At 58.7% G+C, this 17,521-nt stretch overlaps 1 pseudogene across 1 annotated transcript in view; it reads left to right on the forward strand.

Annotated features, from left to right (window-relative positions):
* Positions 1–1,068: 1,068 nt before the first annotated feature.
* LOC308546663 (prolactin-releasing peptide receptor-like) overlaps positions 1,069–17,521 on the forward strand; it is a 35,596-nt pseudogene continuing 19,143 nt past the window's right edge. Inside the window, exon 1 of the transcript in view lies at positions 1,069–1,083. The product of the transcript in view is annotated as a prolactin-releasing peptide receptor-like (transcript). The remainder of the gene's footprint in view (positions 1,084–17,521) is intronic.

Consider the following 17,521-nt stretch of genomic DNA (forward strand, 5'->3'; position numbering starts at 1 on the left):
TGGAACGAGCGGAGAGGAGCACAGGGCCTGATGAGCACTTGGAAACTGGGAACATTGCGACGTCAGCTCTTGAGTTAATACTGTAAATTCAGTGCAAAGCCAACCCAAATGCTGAGTATTTTAATATAAATTAAAAATCCATGATGTACATCTGAAACTAATGTGATATGTCAATTATACCTCAAAAAATTAGGAAAAAACCTAAATGCTCAACAGTAGGGATGGATTTATAGTGTGCCCGTATAACGAGGGCATTAAAAATGGTCTTGTAGAAGATTGTGGAATGATGGGAAAGTGTAGTAAGTGAAAAGCAAAAATATATCTGAACCCATTGGGTGAATGTTATGAAAGGAATGCACAAAATGGCTTTTTAAGAAAACCAGATAATTGTTATTTTCTTTGTGTTTATTTTAAGTAAATATATATGTGGAAACATAGACATGAAAGTCGGAAACTCTTCATTGAAAGGGGAAATAGAAGGAGCTTGCTGTACCAAAAAGCGAATAATGTTTTTTAAAAGTACAATTTTTTACACTGGTGTAAAAATAGACAAGTGAATGGAAAATTGTTCTAAAAATAGACCCAAATACTTCTAAGAGTACATTAAAGGTGGCTTTTTGAGATAATTCTGGCCATGATGGATGATTCAATAAAAGGTGTTAGTCTAGCTGTAGAAAATTAAATTGATTTCCTGTTACACTACTCACCAAAGTCAATTAAGTTATTAAAACTAGAATACAATATAGTTAATACCTCCTTGGGGCTGGAGAAGCTGTTGCAGGTCACAGACAAGGGCAAGAAACAGCCGCATGGACCCGCCGCCCGCCCCGCCCGGCGTGCGCGCGAACAGAGGCCTTTTTACACGAATGCCCGTGTCCTGTCCTGGCACGCGGGAGACAAACATAGAAAAAAGATTAAGTAAAAGTGCTTTAGAACATTTTTGTGTGTATTTGTGGGTAAAAAACACGTTTTGCTCTAAAAATTTTTCTTTTCGTGAGAGCCATGTGGTTAAAAACGCCTCGCTATATGTGCAACTGCTGGTTTTAACACGATGATAAAAACAGCGTCATGCCTGCTTCCAAGGTAAGCTGATTTTCGTGGCTGTCGTGGCTGAAAAAGCTGCTTCCTTACCATATATGGATCCAAATGACTGCTTTGCTGAAAAACAACTCATTTTTCAATTCCATCCACTAGTCTCAAAAAGTGTGTTTTGGAATCTTTGTAATAAATGTCCGTCTTTCTCCCAGCAGCTTCCCTGGCTCGGTGACCGGGAGCGTGCGTGCTGACTGTCGGCAGCGGATGGGCCCAGAACCTGCCGAAGCTCACGGGGCTTCGCTTCCCAACCTTAAGTGCGCACTTAGGGAATTCGTAGAGGCGACGACTTGGGCAGCAGTTTCACAGAGCTTGAAGCGTGGCCAGCCATTGTCAAAATGCACTGAACATGAATTTCTTTTGGAAAAATAGCTCCTTACTCACTGCCAGGCTACCATCTCTACCTGGAAGGGTCAGATAAAGTCTGTTTTGTTTTTTTTACCTCCCAGATTGCATGACTTACCACAACCACAAGAAAGGTTGGCACGTTGCAAACGTCTGTCTTTTTATTAAAAAATATATATTGTTTAGTTTGACAGTGCTTCTAAGAATGTTGAGATAACCAGCAAACCGCTGTTGGGGTTTAATTTTCCCATCTCATAAACTCTTGCTAAGAGGCCCTTGTGTAGGGTAATAAAATGGTAAGTCCGTGCCTGGGGCGGGGAGGGGCACCAACTACAGTATTCTGAAAGCATCGACCAGGGTGGGCCCTCTGCAGTGTGGAGCTCTCCCAGTGCTTTTAGGACACCTCAGGTTTTCCCCCTGCTACCTGACCACGTATGCGTGCAGTGTGCCTGTATTGGCCAAGCTTCTTAAGAACAGATATAACTCTTGTTTTCTTCCTGCACCTCTGTGGATCTTGTTTGCTCTGGAGACCACTAGCCTAAACATTAGGGGGATTTACTATCTCACAGAAGGTCCAGGGTTGAAAAATACAGCTTCTCATTGACCTTAAGGAGCCAGGTTTCTTCCAGCCTTCTGCTCCACCAGTGCACGGGAAGATCAGGCTTTTGGGGCACAGGGAGAGAGGTGCCCCCAGCACTGTCAAGAGTGGGTTCTTTGAACAAGGCCAGAGGCTCCCAAAGCTAACACGAATGCTCTGCCAGTACATCCAGAAAGCACAGTTGAGTGGCTAATCATTGTATGTGGTTTGGAGGGGGAGAGATGTAGGCCAAGGTCAAACATACTCAGGGGAGGCTGAACCCTATTGTAGGGAGAGCTCATCCTAGAATTTGTACCTCTGATGGAGGCCCAGCTTTCAGGGGGTACAGGTCCTGTTTCCTGTAACTCACAGTGCCTTCCTCCCTGAGTGCTCTCACCCTCCCCAGTCAGGGGTCCCTCCTGTCCCCCCAAGCCCAGGGAGCCCTGCTGTGGTTGGTGCACAGTCACCACATCTTGGTGGCTGCTCAGCCCTGGGGGGGCTGCTTCCTGCTGGCCCAGTTAGGGTGAAGCAACTATCCAGCTGGCTGGGGATGGGAATGGAGCTTTGTAATGGAGCCCTCAGAGCCCTCTGCACTCAGGGCTTATTAATATAGAATAATGGGCATAGACAGGACTCTTGATTTCCTTAAATAAATGGATTTTAAATGGTTACTGGGGCAACCAGGCCTGGCTCCATTCATAATCCAAGGGATGGAGATAACTTGATAGGCTCTTGCCCTATACTTTGCAATCTATGAGTTCGTGGGGTGGAGAGACCGGGATGGCATGAGGAGGGGTGCCATTCCTGGGCCCCGAGCTGGGACAGCAGATTCAGAGACTCTGGGATTAAGGCCAGCAACCTGTGTTGTAACAAGCCCTCCAGGCGATTCAGGGGCGGGCTAGAGCCTGAGAGGTAGCTCACAGGGCCCTTGGCTTTGAGCAGCTCCTGCTCTGTCCCGGCCCCACGCAACTCCCCCCCAGCCCAGCAGCCTTCCTCTGCCCTGGCTGCCCTGGGATCTGTGCCTGCACAGGGCCCTCTGCTCTGGACCTGCACGACCTGAGAGTAGGCCAAGAAGCAAGTGGCCAGTAGGGGCCGCCCTGCCTCTGTCCCCCTGCTGCTGGCCCTCCTCTGGTCGGGTGTCATTAATCTGCAATCTGCGGGGGCTGCTTCTCAGACTGTTACCCTCCCAGTAATGAGCCCCATGGACAGTGGTGTGGACACGGATGGTGCTACCCACTTGTTTTGGAAGGGATACATCTCCCCAGCTGATGGCTTGTGACTGGCTGTCAGCCTCAGGTGACAGGCATCAGTGAGAGCATCTGCCACAGCCTGGAGCTCCCAGGTCCCCAAGAGAAGGAAAGGGGAGGGAGACGATGGAGAGAGGCAAGCCGCAGACCAGCTGCGGAGGCGAAGGCACAGGTGTGCGCTCAAGGCCCTGGCTACATGCTAGCATCACTTGGGGAGCCTGAAGCCCGAGGGAGCCCAGGCCATGGAAATCAGACCCTCGGTGTGGCACTTGGGCACTGATGATTTTTAAAAGCTCCTTGGGTGGTTTTCTCTCTCTCCAGCTTTATGGAGATATAGTTGACATTTAACATTGTGTAATTTAAGGTGTACAACCAGTTGATTGGATGCGTGTGTACACTGCAAAGGGGTTACCCCAATAAGGTTAGTTAACAGTTACCATTTGGTGGTGGTGGTGGTGAGAACATTTAAGACCTTTCTTAGCAACTTGCACGGATACAGTACAGTATTGTTAGTGACAGTCATCTTGCCGTACACTAGGTCCCAGAAGTTACTCACCTTATAACTGAAAGCCTGTACCTTTGCCCTGTATCTCCTCCTTTCCCCCAGCCCCTGACATCCACCAACGAGCACTGTTTCTATGAGTTTGGCTTTTTTAGATTCCACTTATGGAATCAGACAGTATTTGTCTTTCCCTGACTCACTGTCACTTAGCGTAATGCCCTCAAGATTCATCCAGGCTGTCACACATGATAGGATTTCCTGCCCTTTTTAATGGCCGAGTAATATTCCGTTGGGTATTTTCATTCCCCATTCTTCCACTGACGGACACTTAGGCTGTTCCCGTATCCTGGCTGTTGTGAGTAATGCTGCCATGGACATCTCTTAGGGATAGTGACTCCATGACTCCAGTGTGTGGCCAAGACTGGAAACCATTGCTCTAAAGGAGCCCTTCTCACACCTGAAGGGCACTAGGAGTACCTGGGAGATCTTGTTTAAAATGCAGATCCTGACTCAGTGAGTCCGGAAAGGGGCCTTAGCATCTGCACTCTGTCCTCACAGAACCACTTGCCAAATGACCAATTTGTCTACATTATCAGATTTGGTCAGTGTAATAGCTTATTAAGGGAAAGTTCACTTTTGCTTAAGATACTTCATCAGCAGAAAGTTACCAGCATTTCATTAGAGAATTTTAAAACCTAGGCTAATTTTTCATGTATGATATTTTCAATCCGGATAATTTTCTATTTTACAAAATGATTCTCAGTGAATGGGCTGCATTCGATGTCCATGGAGGAGTCTCGGCCAACCTGAGAGAGGCACAGCAGAGCTAGGTCTTTGGGTGAGCATTCTTACCCAGAGCCCCCCAATTTTTCAGGCTGGGCCTTCACTTGTTTTACATTTTAAGAATCTGCTGCTAAGTGTTTGAAAACTGGATTTAATTTTATTTTATCTAAATGCTGCCTTTAGCAGTTGAGAAACACAAGGCTCAGAGAAGTTAAGCAACTTGCCTGAGGTTGCACAGCCAGACCATCAGGCCAGATAGATGCTCCAGGCCTTACCTTGTCAGACCTTGCAGGTAGAGCCTGCTTGATGTCCTGTGCCATCTGAGAGTTGGAAATGAGTGCGGGGACTCCTCCCTCCTATGACCACTGACCGGATCAGTGTCAGATGTGGGCGACACTGGAGCGGCATCCGGGGGAAGTGCTGCTGTTCCCGCCCCAGTGAGGGCTCCCCTACCACCCAGGACCTCCTCTGCTTTACCTGCCTGGCCGGGCTCCGCTGTGTCAGGCGGCGAGCAGGTGCGCTGGGTTCGCAGTTTGCCGCCCCGGCTTCCTGCGTGGCAGTTTCCTGAGCTCTCCGGTCCTGGTCTGCGGGGCCGCATCGGGACCTGCCACAGACACGCGGGCGTGAAGCTAGACGGTCCCTGCGGAGGGCTCAGGGCGTGAAGCTAGACGGTCCCTGCGGAGGGCTCAGGGCGTGAAGCTAGACGGTCCGTGCGGAGGGCGCAGGGCGTGAAGCTAGACGGTCCCTGCGGAGGGCTCAGGGCGTGAAGCTAGTCGGTCCCTGTGGAGGGCTCAGGGCGTGAAGCTGGACGGTCCGTGCGGAGGGCGCAGGGCGTGAAGCTGGACGGTCCGCGCGGAGGGCGCAGGGCGTGAAGCTGGACGGTCCCTGCGGAGGGCGCAGGGCGTGAAGCTAGACGGTCCGTGCGGAGGGCGCAGGGCGTGAAGCTAGACGGTCCGTGCGGAGGGCGCAGGGCGTGAAGCTAGACGGTCCCTGCGGAGGGCGCAGGGCGTGAAGCTAGACGGTCCCTGCGGAGGGCTCAGGGCGTGAAGCTAGACGGTCCGTGCGGAGGGCGCAGGGCGTGAAGCTAGACGGTCCCTGCGGAGGGCTCAGGGCGTGAAGCTAGTCGGTCCCTGTGGAGGGCTCAGGGCGTGAAGCTGGACAGTCCGTGCGGAGGGCTCAGGGCGTGAAGCTAGACGGTCCCTGCGGAGGGCTCAGGGCGTGAAGCTAGACGGTCCCTGCGGAGGGCTCAGGGCGTGAAGCTAGACGGTCCGTGCGGAGGGCGCAGGGCGTGAAGCTGGACGGTCCGTGGGGAGGGCTCAGGGCGTGAAGCTAGACGGTCCCTGCGGAGGGCTCAGGGCGTGAAGCTAGACGGTCCCTGCGGAGGGCGCAGGGCGGTGCGGGCACAGGGCGGCTGTGCGGGGGGGTTCCTCCTGGGTGGGCTGTCTTTGGGGAGGAGGGGAGAGGGCGGGGCTGCCGTCTTGGCCACACCCCGAGGCCTGAGGGGCTCGGCCGGAGGGGCAGCAGGAGACCTGCGTGGCCACTGTCCGGGCCGGCCCTGCTCTGCGGCCCGGGGGACCCCGCAGCTGTCCGGGCCGGCCCTGCTCTGCCGCCCGGGGGACCCTCCAGGGGCCGCGGCTCCTGCTCCCCGCGGGGGCCCGGCGCGGGCACGAGGCTCGGAACGCGCGTGGGGGAGCTCGGCGGTCGCGCTGGGCGGGGCGGGCTTCTTCCACAGCTCGGGTGAGAGGCGCGGCCTCTCCTGCCTTTTCGCCAGAAGCGGGATTTTCCTGCTTCTGAGAATCCTGCGCTGGGGGAGGCGGCGGAGCTGCGGGCGGCCCCGGGGGCGCGGGCGCGCTCCCAGCCCGATGGAGAAGCCGGACCCGTCTGACCCAGCCCCTCCCCTGGGCCCGGGGGCGCGGTGACCTCCCCGCGGGGTCCCCAGGCGGCGCCTCTGGGCAGCGCCTGAGACGGTCCCGCGGGGGGGCCCAAGCAGCCCCGCCCCCGCAGGCTGCCCCGCGAGAGGGGGACCCAAGCAGCCCCGCCCCTGCAGGCTGCCCCGTGAGAGGGGGGCCCAAGCAGCCCCGCCCCCGCAGGCTGCCCCGTGAGAGGGGGACCCAAGCACCCCCGCCCCCGCAGGCTGCCCCGCGAGGGGGCCCAAGCAGCCCCGCCCCCGCAGGCTGCCCGGTGAGAGGGGGGCCCAAGCAGCCCCGCCCCCGCAGGCTGCCCCGCGAGAGGGGGACCCAAGCAGCCCCGCCCCCGCAGGCTGCCCCGCGAGAGGGGGGCCCAAGCAGCCCCGCCCCCGCAGGCTGCCCCGCGAGAGGGGGACCCAAGCAGCCCCGCCCCCGCAGGCTGCCCGGTGAGAGGGGGGCCCAAGCAGCCCCGCCCCCGCAGGCTGCCCCGCGAGGGGGCCCAAGCAGCCCCGCCCCTGCAGGCTGCCCCGTGAGAGGGGGGACCCAAGCAGCCCCGCCCCCGCAGGCTGCCCGGTGAGAGGGGGGCCCAAGCAGCCCCGCCCCCGCAGGCTGCCCGGTGAGAGGGGGGCCCAAGCAGCCCCGCCCCCGCAGGCTGCCCCGTGAGAGGGGGCCCAAGCAGCCCCGCCCCCGCAGGCTGCCCCGCGAGGGGGTCTTGCCCGGGTGGGGTGACTGCCCCTCCCTGCTCCGACCATGGGCCGTCGGGCCGTGGGCTCTGCGGGAGGCTGCCTCTGGCCACCCCGGGTCCCGTCTCAGCTGGGCGCGGGGCGGCTCTCAGGAGCCCCCGCCCCGAGTCACAGAGGCCGCGCTTGGACCCGTGGAAAGCCTGGATGCAGAAACATTTCGCATAAGCTGGGGCGGGCGCTGAAATGCGAGGGCGCCCTCGCAGGGACCGAGGCCTGCGCACTGTTTACTGAAAGGGAGTTTGTAAGCGGCGGGTGGCGCCGGGGTCTGCTCGCTGCCTGAGGCGCCTGGGCCGCGGCTCCCACCGCAGACGTTTATCACCTGCGCTCGCCGAGGCTGGACGGTCGGGGTCCAGGTGCCCGGGGTTGGCTCTGGCGAGGCCCCTCCTCCTGGCCTGCAAACGGCTGCCGTCTGGCTGGGTCCTCACAGGCCTTCCTTCTGCATGGGGCGGGGGTTCTGCTTGGGGGGGATGTAGGGAGACGTACTTTCTGATGTCTCCTTATAAGGACACCAGTCCTATCAGAGCACCACCCCCTGACCTCATCTAGCCCCAATTACTTCTTTAGAGGCCTGTGTTCAAATATAGCCACATTGGGGGTTAGGGCTGCAACATGTGACTTGGGGACACAAGCACCCCGCCCATAGCAAACCCTGACCAGGACCTTGGGCTCCAACCAGCCCCTCTTTGTATAGGTTGGGTCACTTGGGTGAAGTGACATGACACATCTTTGAGGTCCTCAGTTTCCCCTCCTGTGCCCTGGGGGAGATTGTACCTTTGCCTCCCACCTTCTAGAACTGGCATGAGGACGAACACGACGACTGGAAGGTGGTAAGGGCCCCGAAACGGGAAAGGAGACCTCACCCAAGGTTAGGAGGGGGCATTTACAGAGATGCCCAGTGCTCAGGGTATCAGGTGCGGCATCTGCAGTGACCGTGGCACAAACACAAATGCCCAAAGGCTGGGGTGGCCCTGTCAGGGGAGTGGAAGTGGGTGGGAGCAGGATGGGAGGTTGCCATGGTGACGAGACACCAAGAGCCCCACTCCGCTCCAGCCAGGGAAGTCAACGGCTTCTTTGGACTTTCTGAATTATCAGAATGAGATGGAAATTGACTTGTTCTGCTGGTAAGTAGCTGATTAAAGCCCTTGAAACACTAGCAAACCAAACAGGTCCCATTTGGTCCACAGTCCAGCGGTTTCTGACCGAGGCTGTCAGAGTTGCTAGTGGGCTGGGCAGGACTGGGCTTGGAAAGGATGCAGGAGCTGGAGAGAGATGGGGGGTGTGACTGGTATCTAGTGGGTGGAGGCCCGAGATGCTGCTAAACATCCTGCAATGCACAGAGTAGCCCCACAGCAAAGGATGCTGGTAGTGCTGAGGCTGAGAAACCCTGATGTGTGTTGGGCAGGATGAATCTTTCTTGTTCAGGGCTGTCCTGTGCACTGTGGGTCAGGCACACACACACAGGCACACACACGCACACCACACGCATTCTTAACTGGAAGTCAGGAGGCAGGGGATGGTCTCTCAATGCCAGCCCGATGCCCCCTCTCCATCTGAAATCCATTCAGGCCAGTTCCAAGCCTCCCGCTCCTCATTCAGAAGGCAGTTTTCAGGTGGAAGATGTTTCTCCAAGTTTACCCGGCTCCCTGCCTGCTCCCAGCCTCTCTGGGAGAAAAGCGCAGCCTTAAATATCGATAATTATCATGCTGACAAGATTACTGGGTGTGTATTTCTGATGTTCTAACCATGCACGATCAACTGGGCTCTTCAACAGAGAAACAAGCTCATTTCATTTACTCTGAAAGCTTCCCACTTGGAGCCCCACTTCCTCTCCCGCACCGGGCTCCCCACCTGGACAATATGCCTTCTCACTCCAGAGAGGGGAGGCCAGAGAGGCAGGGACACAGGCCTGTTGTCTCGGACTCAGGGTCCTTAACAGCTTCCGGGGCTATTTGTCCATGAACCAGTGCTCCCGGGATTGGATCTGCAATTTATTAGTTGATTAGTCTCTCCAAGGGCATCTTAATGTGCCCTTCGCAAGCACGTACTCCAGCCAGACGGTGTGAGAAATTACCCCTGTGGAGCTGCAGTAGCGAGACAATTATTCCAGCCACGTCCAAGATCCTGGCAACAAGTCTGGAGCTTGGTCACGGCCTTAATTTCCATCTGGGGTGAGACTGCACGGAGAATCTGAGAAGCCACGGCTTTTAGGTGACTGGTTTACAGAGGGAGCACTCGTCTGTGCATTTCCCAGACTCCCTGCTGGCCTGGCTCCAGGGTAAACACTTGCACTCATCACCATCAGATCCACTTGCCGGGACTTGAATTCAGAACCGAGGTAAGCGGGGCAGGGTTGCTGCACCTGTTTGGCTGGGGGGGCTCCAGCGGCACAGAGCGGCCCCAGAGCCGCAGTGCCAGGGGCACCGTCTTAACCCCCGCCCACCAGAGCTGTGGCCCCTGAGCCAGCGCTGGCTTCTCACTCGGTTCCCTGGTTACAGAAGAGCAGCCTCCTCCCCTCGGTGGGCCAGTCTGTTTGGTTTTTATTTTGTTTTTGTTTTTAAATTTTATTTATTTATTTATTTATTTAAATATATCTTTATTGATTTCAGAGAGAGGAAAGGAGAGGGAGAGAGAGAGAGATAGAAACATCAATGATGAGAGAGTCATTGATCGAGCCTGCAACCCGGGCATGTGCCCTGACCGGGAATCAAACCCCGATCGCCTGGATCCTAGGTCGACGCTCAACCGCTGAGCCACGCCCGGCCAGGCTGTTTTTGTTTTTGTTTTGTTTTTTAACTTGAATTTCTTCTCAGCCTAGACATTTTTTATTCCTCCATCCCTTCCGACGACTCTGTAAGCACCTAGTTCCTGGAACTAAATTCATTTCTGCTTAAACCAGCTAGAGTAGTTACTATTACCTGCAACTGAACCCCGACTAATAGGGCCCCTGAGGGAAAAGAGTTTTTGACCCCCGATTTATTCCTTACTTTCTCTGAGAGCACATCCTGACTTCAGTTTCATTCGCTTATTGAATCAGCCAAAACCTGTATCAAGCATCTACTAGGTGCTTATCACTGTGCTGAACGTGGGGGATACAATAATAGTGAAATAAGATGGTACCAACCGGCACCCCTCCTCCAGCCTTTGGGAACCCCAGCGTCCTGTCTTCCAAACTAGAAACCATGCATATGCCATCGTCTCTTCTCTTTTCACTGCGTTCAGGTCCCCACGGCCCTGCGATAGGTTCTGCCTTCATAGTGAGCTTTATAAGTTGATTCCACAGGCCCCCAAGGCCCTGTCCTATCCGAGCATATCCCTGTGCAGATGAAATAACAGACAAAGAGGAAGGAGGTTGTTACCCAAGAAGGTCACCTGTGTTCCAAGGCTTCCAAAGGGCAGCATTAGCATTTGCCTTGAAAAGCCCAGTGATTTGGATCTAAGAGAGTTGCCTCTTTTTTCCCCAAGACGAAGGGCCTTATCAGCCCAGCGGACAGAAACAGCTGCTTCCCCTGCAGCCCAGTGGGAATCATGTCTGGGAAGGTTTAAACCAAACAGACCATTTCTTGTTGTATAAGTGATGTTGTATAAAAGTGTTGAGATCAGCTGTGCTCCAAGAGAGGGAGTGAAAAAAACCAAAACCCAACCCAACCCAGAATATCTTTGACTTTAAAATGATCAGGGCCACGGACTAATTTCTAATTTCCCTGATACCAACTGGCACAGTAAGTTGGTACTGGACTTGCAGCCAGCTGACACCTCACAGCTTCCCACCCTTTCCCCATCACCTGCCGCCAGGCTAATTCACATCAGATCAATTTGCTCAATGGCCATTGTCAACTCACCACATTAACTAAAAAAAAAAAGTAAAATAAAACTGGGTAGTTTTAACTTACTGGTTTTCCCTTTGTCTTCATAGATGTATTTTAGGGAATGCTCAGTTTATCTTTGCTCTCCCTGTTGCCGAAGCCAGAGACCCACGGGGAGGGCGAGAGAGAGGGGAGGCCCAGAGGGAAGGAGGGAAGATGGGGAAGCATGAATATATTCATGGGAACGTGCATAAGACTATAGCCTTAAGATGACATATTCATTGAATGTAATTAACCCACTCAAAAATATATTCAGGAAAAAGATACACGCAGAGTATTCTTGAGTAGAAAGAATTCTGCTTGCTATACATTCTACTTTTGAATAGTAATATGTTAATGAAAAATATATTTGTAAGAACCCTCATGTTCAAGATAATCTTAGGAATATATTTTCTTGGGCCCCTCGGTCTCCCTTTCTGTGCCCCCTAAGTCTTGTTAACAGCTATTTTTTGTTTCTTTAATCCAAATGACCTCAGTGCCTTCAACTTGGTCTTGAACGCCTCCTTGTCACATACGCACTAGTTTGCCTTGTGTCTGCTTCGATGGAACAGCCACCTTCTTACACTCACACCCTATACTGCCCATCATAATCACCGTTAATTGTCTAAATTTGTGTTCATTTTCTTAATAACTACCCGACTGCGAGTTCAGGCTGGGCTTGCAGCCGATGAACCCCCTCACTCCTTTCCCAAGAAAGTTGCCCCTCGCCTGGGGAAAAGATTCTCTACCCAGACCTGGGGCCCTTAAAAACTAGAGATCAGGCTCCATCCTTGAGTTCCAAGCCCTTATCTTTGAGTGGGAAGAAAAGGCCTGAGACCTGACACTGTTTGAAAATGAGAGTTTGCACCACTGATGTTTTAAATGCTTAGGAAGCGTCAGGTACTTTTATATAGTTTGGCGATCATTCTAAAATTCGTAGGATGTGCTTGCTCCCACTTTTCTGTAAATCTTGCAGCAGTGTATCTCGATGGCTCGAATCTGTGTGTGTGATCACCGCACCTGCTCATTCCCCTACTTATTAAATCACACCTGCCTTTGTCGGGGCTCTCCATGGCAAATTCTGTGACTTAATTAGATTTTTATTTCACCATAGAAAAGGGAAACATATTATGTTTCCAGACAGTGTTTGCACTTGAACTTGAAAGCACTTCCCATCATAGTCTCTAATCCAAATGTGCTCTCCACCTGCGTATTTCATTTTTACTTTTGTTGCTGATGGCATAATTAGCCTTTAAATACTGTTTTAATCTCCATCATAATTACATTGCTCTTCACCCTGGAGCCTTACATTCTTGATTGTGTGCTAAAAAGTGACAAAGTTTCAAGAAATAAAAAATGCATCTGATATTTTACAAAGGATCCCATGGCGGTTGGAGGAATTATGCATGGAATGAGTCAGATGGAGGGGGCGGAGCGCTGAGGCAGGCGGCTGACACGGGGCCTGAGATGCCTAAGCTGGTGGGTCTGGTTTCCCCGCAGACGCTGGGCCCTTAAGGGAGGGTGGAAAGAATCCAAGACTCTGAGCTTCCAGCCTCTGCCCCTCAGGTTCCTTGTCTGTAAAATGTGGATGGTCACAGCTAATGTTTACTGAGCACTTCCTCTGTGCCAGGTGCTATTCTTTCTTTTCTTTTTTAAAATTTAAATATGTTTTTATTGATTTTAGAGAGAGAGGAAGGGAGAGGGAGAGAGAAACATCGATTGGCTCCCTCCTGCACACATGGGGATCGAACCAGCAACCTGGGAAGGTGCTCTGACCAGAAATTGAACCTGTGGCCTTTCAGTGCACATGATGATGCTCCAACCAACTGAGCCACATTGGCCAGGGCCCAGGTGCTATTCTAAGCACTTTGGTCATTCATTCTTATTACTTTGTCTGTTTTAGAGACAGGAAAACAGAGGCCATGGCCCATAGTCACATATCAAGTTAGTAGTGGAGACTGGATTTGAACCCAGCAGACTGGCTCCATAATCCACACTGTTAACCCCAAGCTGTATGTGTAGCATGAGAGCTTTTGGTCTCCCACTTTAGGAAGGAATTAAATGTGCCTCTGTTTGTGCCAGGTGAGCTGCCTTGTAAGCTCAGAAGCTTTTCAGTGTCCTTAGAAGCACCCAACACCCTGATGTCTGGTGTCCTCACGAGGAGGAAGGGGGCAAGGAGGCCGATGGTCCGGGGTGTGCATCCGGGCTCTGCCCCTTCAGCCATAGAATCTTCAGGAAATTACCCGATTTCTCTGAGCCTCAGCTTCTAAGTCTGTAAAATGGGCATGACACTCTCACTTATTTCTCAAGGCTGCTGCAAGGTGGAAGCAAGGCAAGGAATGCTGGGAGCACCGAGAAGAGCTGGGAAGGGCTGAGATGGTGCAAGCATTTGCCGAGGGCTGACCGTGTGCAGGGATCTGCATGGAGCCCATTGCATGGGGTATGTGATTTAGACCCCCAGGAGCACCAGAAAGTGAGGACTGTTACGAACCTGATTTTAGAGGAAACAGGCTCAGAGAGGTAGGTGACTCACCCAGCATCACACAGCCAGGAGTGGTCAGAACATTTGGGCCCCTGACCTTAGCCCCTGCCTGGCATGCTGCTCCCACCACAGACCTTCACGGGCAGTGGTTTTGAAAGGTCTCCACCCCCACCCCACCCCACCCCGGCCATGAAGCCTTCTGGACGACCACCTCTGGGCGCCCAGCCAGTCCCCTCAGTGCCCTCGAACCTGTGCTTTGACCTCTATGAGCTTATTCCCGAGCGTACCGGGTCTCAGTCATCCTTCCCCCAGGCCGCCTTGTGTCCTCCATGAGATCTGAGCTTGGGGAGCAGTCGTGTTTGAGGGGCGGCGGTGAGACCGGGTGCACCCTCCATTCCCCGATTCCCGTCCCTGGTGCTGGCGCGGAACCCGCCTGGCTCGGGCGGTTGGCGTTTGCGATTTGAGTGACTGAGCTCAGGGAGGGCAGCTGCGGACACCAGGCCTGGCTGGGGCACAGGAATAATTGACCGGGGCAGGCCGGAGGCTTAGGCGGCAGAAAACAGAAAGCGAGGCCGCCCTCCCAGCATGAATTCAGAGGAGGGAGCGTTCAGGCCGCCCGAGGCTGCTGTGGTGGCCGTGGGGGTGGCAGTGGGGGTGGCGGTGGCGGTGGGGGTGGCGGTGGCGGTGGAGGTGGCCGTGGGGGGTGGCCGTGGGGGTGGCCGTGGAGGTGGCAGTGGGGGTGGCGGTGGCCGTGGGGGGTGGCCGTGGGGGTGGCCGTGGAGGTGGCAGTGGGGGTGGCGGTGGCCGTGGGGGGTGGCCGTGGGGGTGGCCGTGGAGGTGGCAGTGGGGGTGGCGGTGGCCGTGGCGGTGGCTGTGGCGGTGGCGGTGGCCGGGGGGGGTGGCCGTGGCGGTGGCTGTGGCGGTGGCGGTGGCCGTGGGGGTGGCCGTGGCGGTGGCTGTGGCGGTGGCGGTGGCCGTGGGGGTGGCCGTGGGGGTGGCCGTGGGGGTGGCCGTGGCGGTGGCCGTGGCGGTGGCGGTGGCCGTGGGGGTGGCCGTGGCGGTGGCTGTGGCGGTGGCGGTGGCCGTGGGGGTGGCCGTGGCGGTGGCTGTGGCGGTGGCGGTGGCCGTGGGGGTGGCCGTGGGGGTGGCCGTGGAGGTGGCCGTGGAGGTGGCGGTGGCCGTGGGGGTGGCTGTGGGGGTGGCAGTGGGGGTGGCCGTGGCGGTGGCGGTGGCAGTGGCTGTGGAGGTGGCTGTGGGGGTGGCGGGAGGGAGGGGCTGCCCGAGACCGCCCCCTGCCCAGCACCGGCTCCCCACGGGCCTCAGGGCGGCCAGGCCCCCGCCCTGGGCTCCGGGTCCGACCCCCCCACGGGTGTCTGCTGCAGCCCCCGGGCCACTTCGAAGGAAAAGGCAGGAGGCGCACAGACAGTGGACAGATCAGTGTTCCTCCCGCGAGTCAATGCTCCGCCTTTAAGGAATCCCAGGGCGGCCCCGCGCGAGCCTGTGGGGCAGACACGGCGCGTCTCGCTCGTCTCCGGGGAAACCTCTCGGGGGCCTGCTGCCTGGGACCCGCCCCGCCTGGGACCCGGCCCGCCTGGGACCCGCCCCCGCCCCGCCTGGGACCCGCCCCGCCCCGCCTGGGACCCGCCCCGCGCCGCCTGGAGCCTGCCCCGCCCCGCCTGGAGCCCGCCCCGCCCCGCCTGGGACCCGCCCCGCCCCGCCTGGAGCCCGCCCCGCCCCGCCCCGCCTGGGACCCGCCCCGCCCCGCCTGGAGCCCGCCCCGCCCGGCCTGGAGCCCGCCCCGCCCCGCCTGGGACCCGCCCCGCCCCGCCTGGGACCCGCCCCGCCCCGCCTGGGACCCGCCCCGCGCCGCCTGGAGCCCGCCCCGCCCCGCCTGGAGCCCGCCCCGCCCCGCCTGGGACCCGCCCCGCCCCGCCCCGCCTAGAGCCCGCCCCGCGCCGCCTGGGACCCGCCCCGCCCCGCCTGGAGCCCGCCCCGCCCCGCCTGGAGCCCGCCCCGCCCCACCTGGGACCCGCCCCGCCCCGCCTGGGACCCGCCCCGCCCCGCCTGGGACCCGCCCCGCCCCGCCTGGAGCCCGCCCCGCCCCGCCTGGGACCCGCCCCGCCCCGCCTGGAGCCCGCCCCGCCCCGCCCGGAGCCCGCCCCGCCCCGCCTGGGACCCGCCCCGCCCCGCCTGGAGCCCGCCCCGCCCCGCCCGGAGCCCGCCCCGCCCCACCTGGGACCCGCCCCGCCCCGCCTGGAGCCCGCCCCGCCCCGCCTGGGACCCGCCCCGCCCCGCCTGGAGCCCGCCCCGCCCCGCCTGGAGCCCGCCCCGCCCCGCCTGGGACCCGCCCCGCCCCGCCTGGAGCCCGCCCCGCCCCGCCCGGAGCCCGCCCCGCCCCGCCTGGGACCCGCCCCACCCCGCCTGGAGCCCGCCCCGCCCCGCCTGGGACCCGCCCCGCCCCGCCTGGAGCCCGCCCCGCCCTGCCTGGAGCCCGCCCCGCCCCGCCTGGAGCCCGCCCCGCCCCGCCTGGGACCCGCCCCACCTGGGACCCGCCCCGCCTGGGACCCGCCCCACCTGGGACCCGCCCCGCCTGGGACCCGCCCCCGCCCCGCCCCGCCTGGGACCCGCCCCGCCCCGCCTGGAGCCCGCCCCGCCCCGGGGGCCCGTGTCTGGGCCTCGCACCAGTCGCAGCCGCTGCGGGCAGGAGGCGGGATCGGAGCCGCGGGTCTTCCGGGGTCAGGCGGCGGATCAACCGCGAGGAGGCGGCGCCGACTGAGCCGGAGCTGGGCCCCGGCGGGGCCACAGGCTGGGGGGCGGGGCGCAGGGCGGCTCCTTCCTCCTGGTTTTGTAGAATGAAGAGGAGTTTAAAGGCCGCGGGGCCACCCCGGGCGCCGGCGGGGAGCGAACCAGCCGCCCGGCCGCGCTCGGCTCCGTCCGGTCCCCGTGTGTGCAGCCGCCTGGTCCCCTGTCCCCGTCCCCGTGTGTGCAGCCTGGTCCCCTGTCCCCGTCCCCGTGTGTGCAGCCTGGTCCCCTGTCCCCGTCCCCGTGTGTGCAGCCTGGTCCCCTGTCCCCGTCCCCGTGTGTGCAGCCGCCTGGTCCCCTGTCCCCGTCCCCGTGTGTGCAGCCTGGTCCCCTGTCCCCGTCCCCGTGTGTGCAGCCTGGTCCCCTGTCCCCGTCCCCGTGTGTGCAGCCTGGTCCCCTGTCCCCGTCCCCGTGTGTGCAGCCGCCTGGTCCCCTGTCCCCGTCCCCGTGTGTGCAGCCTGGTCCCCTGTCCCCATCCCCGTGTGTGCAGCCGCCTGGTCCCCTGTCCCCGTCCCCGTGTGTGCAGCCTGGTCCCCTGTCCCCGTCCCCGTGTGTGCAGCCGCCTGGTCCCCTGTCCCCGTCCCCGTGTGTGCAGCCTGGTCCCCTGTCCCCGTCCCCGTGTGTGCAGCCTGGTCCCCTGTCCCCGTCCCCGTGTGTGCAGCCTGGTCCCCTGTCCCCGTCCCCGTGTGTGCAGCCTGGTCCCCTGTCCCCGTCCCCGTGTGTGCAGCCTGGTCCTCTGTCCCCGTCCCCGTGTGTGCAGCCTGGTCCCCTGTCCCCGTCCCCGTGTGTGCAGCCGCCTGGTCCCCTGTCCCCGTCCCCGTGTGTGCAGCCGCGTGGTTCTCTGTCCGGGATGAAGAGACATGTGCGCAGGGGCTGGGGACGCAGGTGGAGCCTGTTGCTCTTTCAGGTGGTCATTGGGGTCACAAAACACCCCCCGCCCGGAGGAAGAAGCAGAGAGTCCCCGAGACCTGGGCCAGGCCTCGCTGTGCTGAGGAGCAGGTGCCCCGGCCCCTCACTCCCCTGGCCTGGGTCTCCTCACCTGTAAAAACCCCCTTTGCCCTCAAGTTCCGCGCCCGGCCGTCACCGGGCCTCAGGAAGAGCCTGGGCGCCCTGGATGGAACCCACAGCTGAGCTCTGCGAGCGGAGCAGCCTCCGGTGGCCTGGTGGCCTGGGAGTGACACCCTTCCCCTGAACGAAAG

This window comes from Miniopterus schreibersii, assembly GCF_964146895.1.
Source record: "Miniopterus schreibersii genome assembly, chromosome: 16".
Classification (NCBI taxonomy): Eukaryota; Metazoa; Chordata; class Mammalia; order Chiroptera; family Miniopteridae; genus Miniopterus; species Miniopterus schreibersii.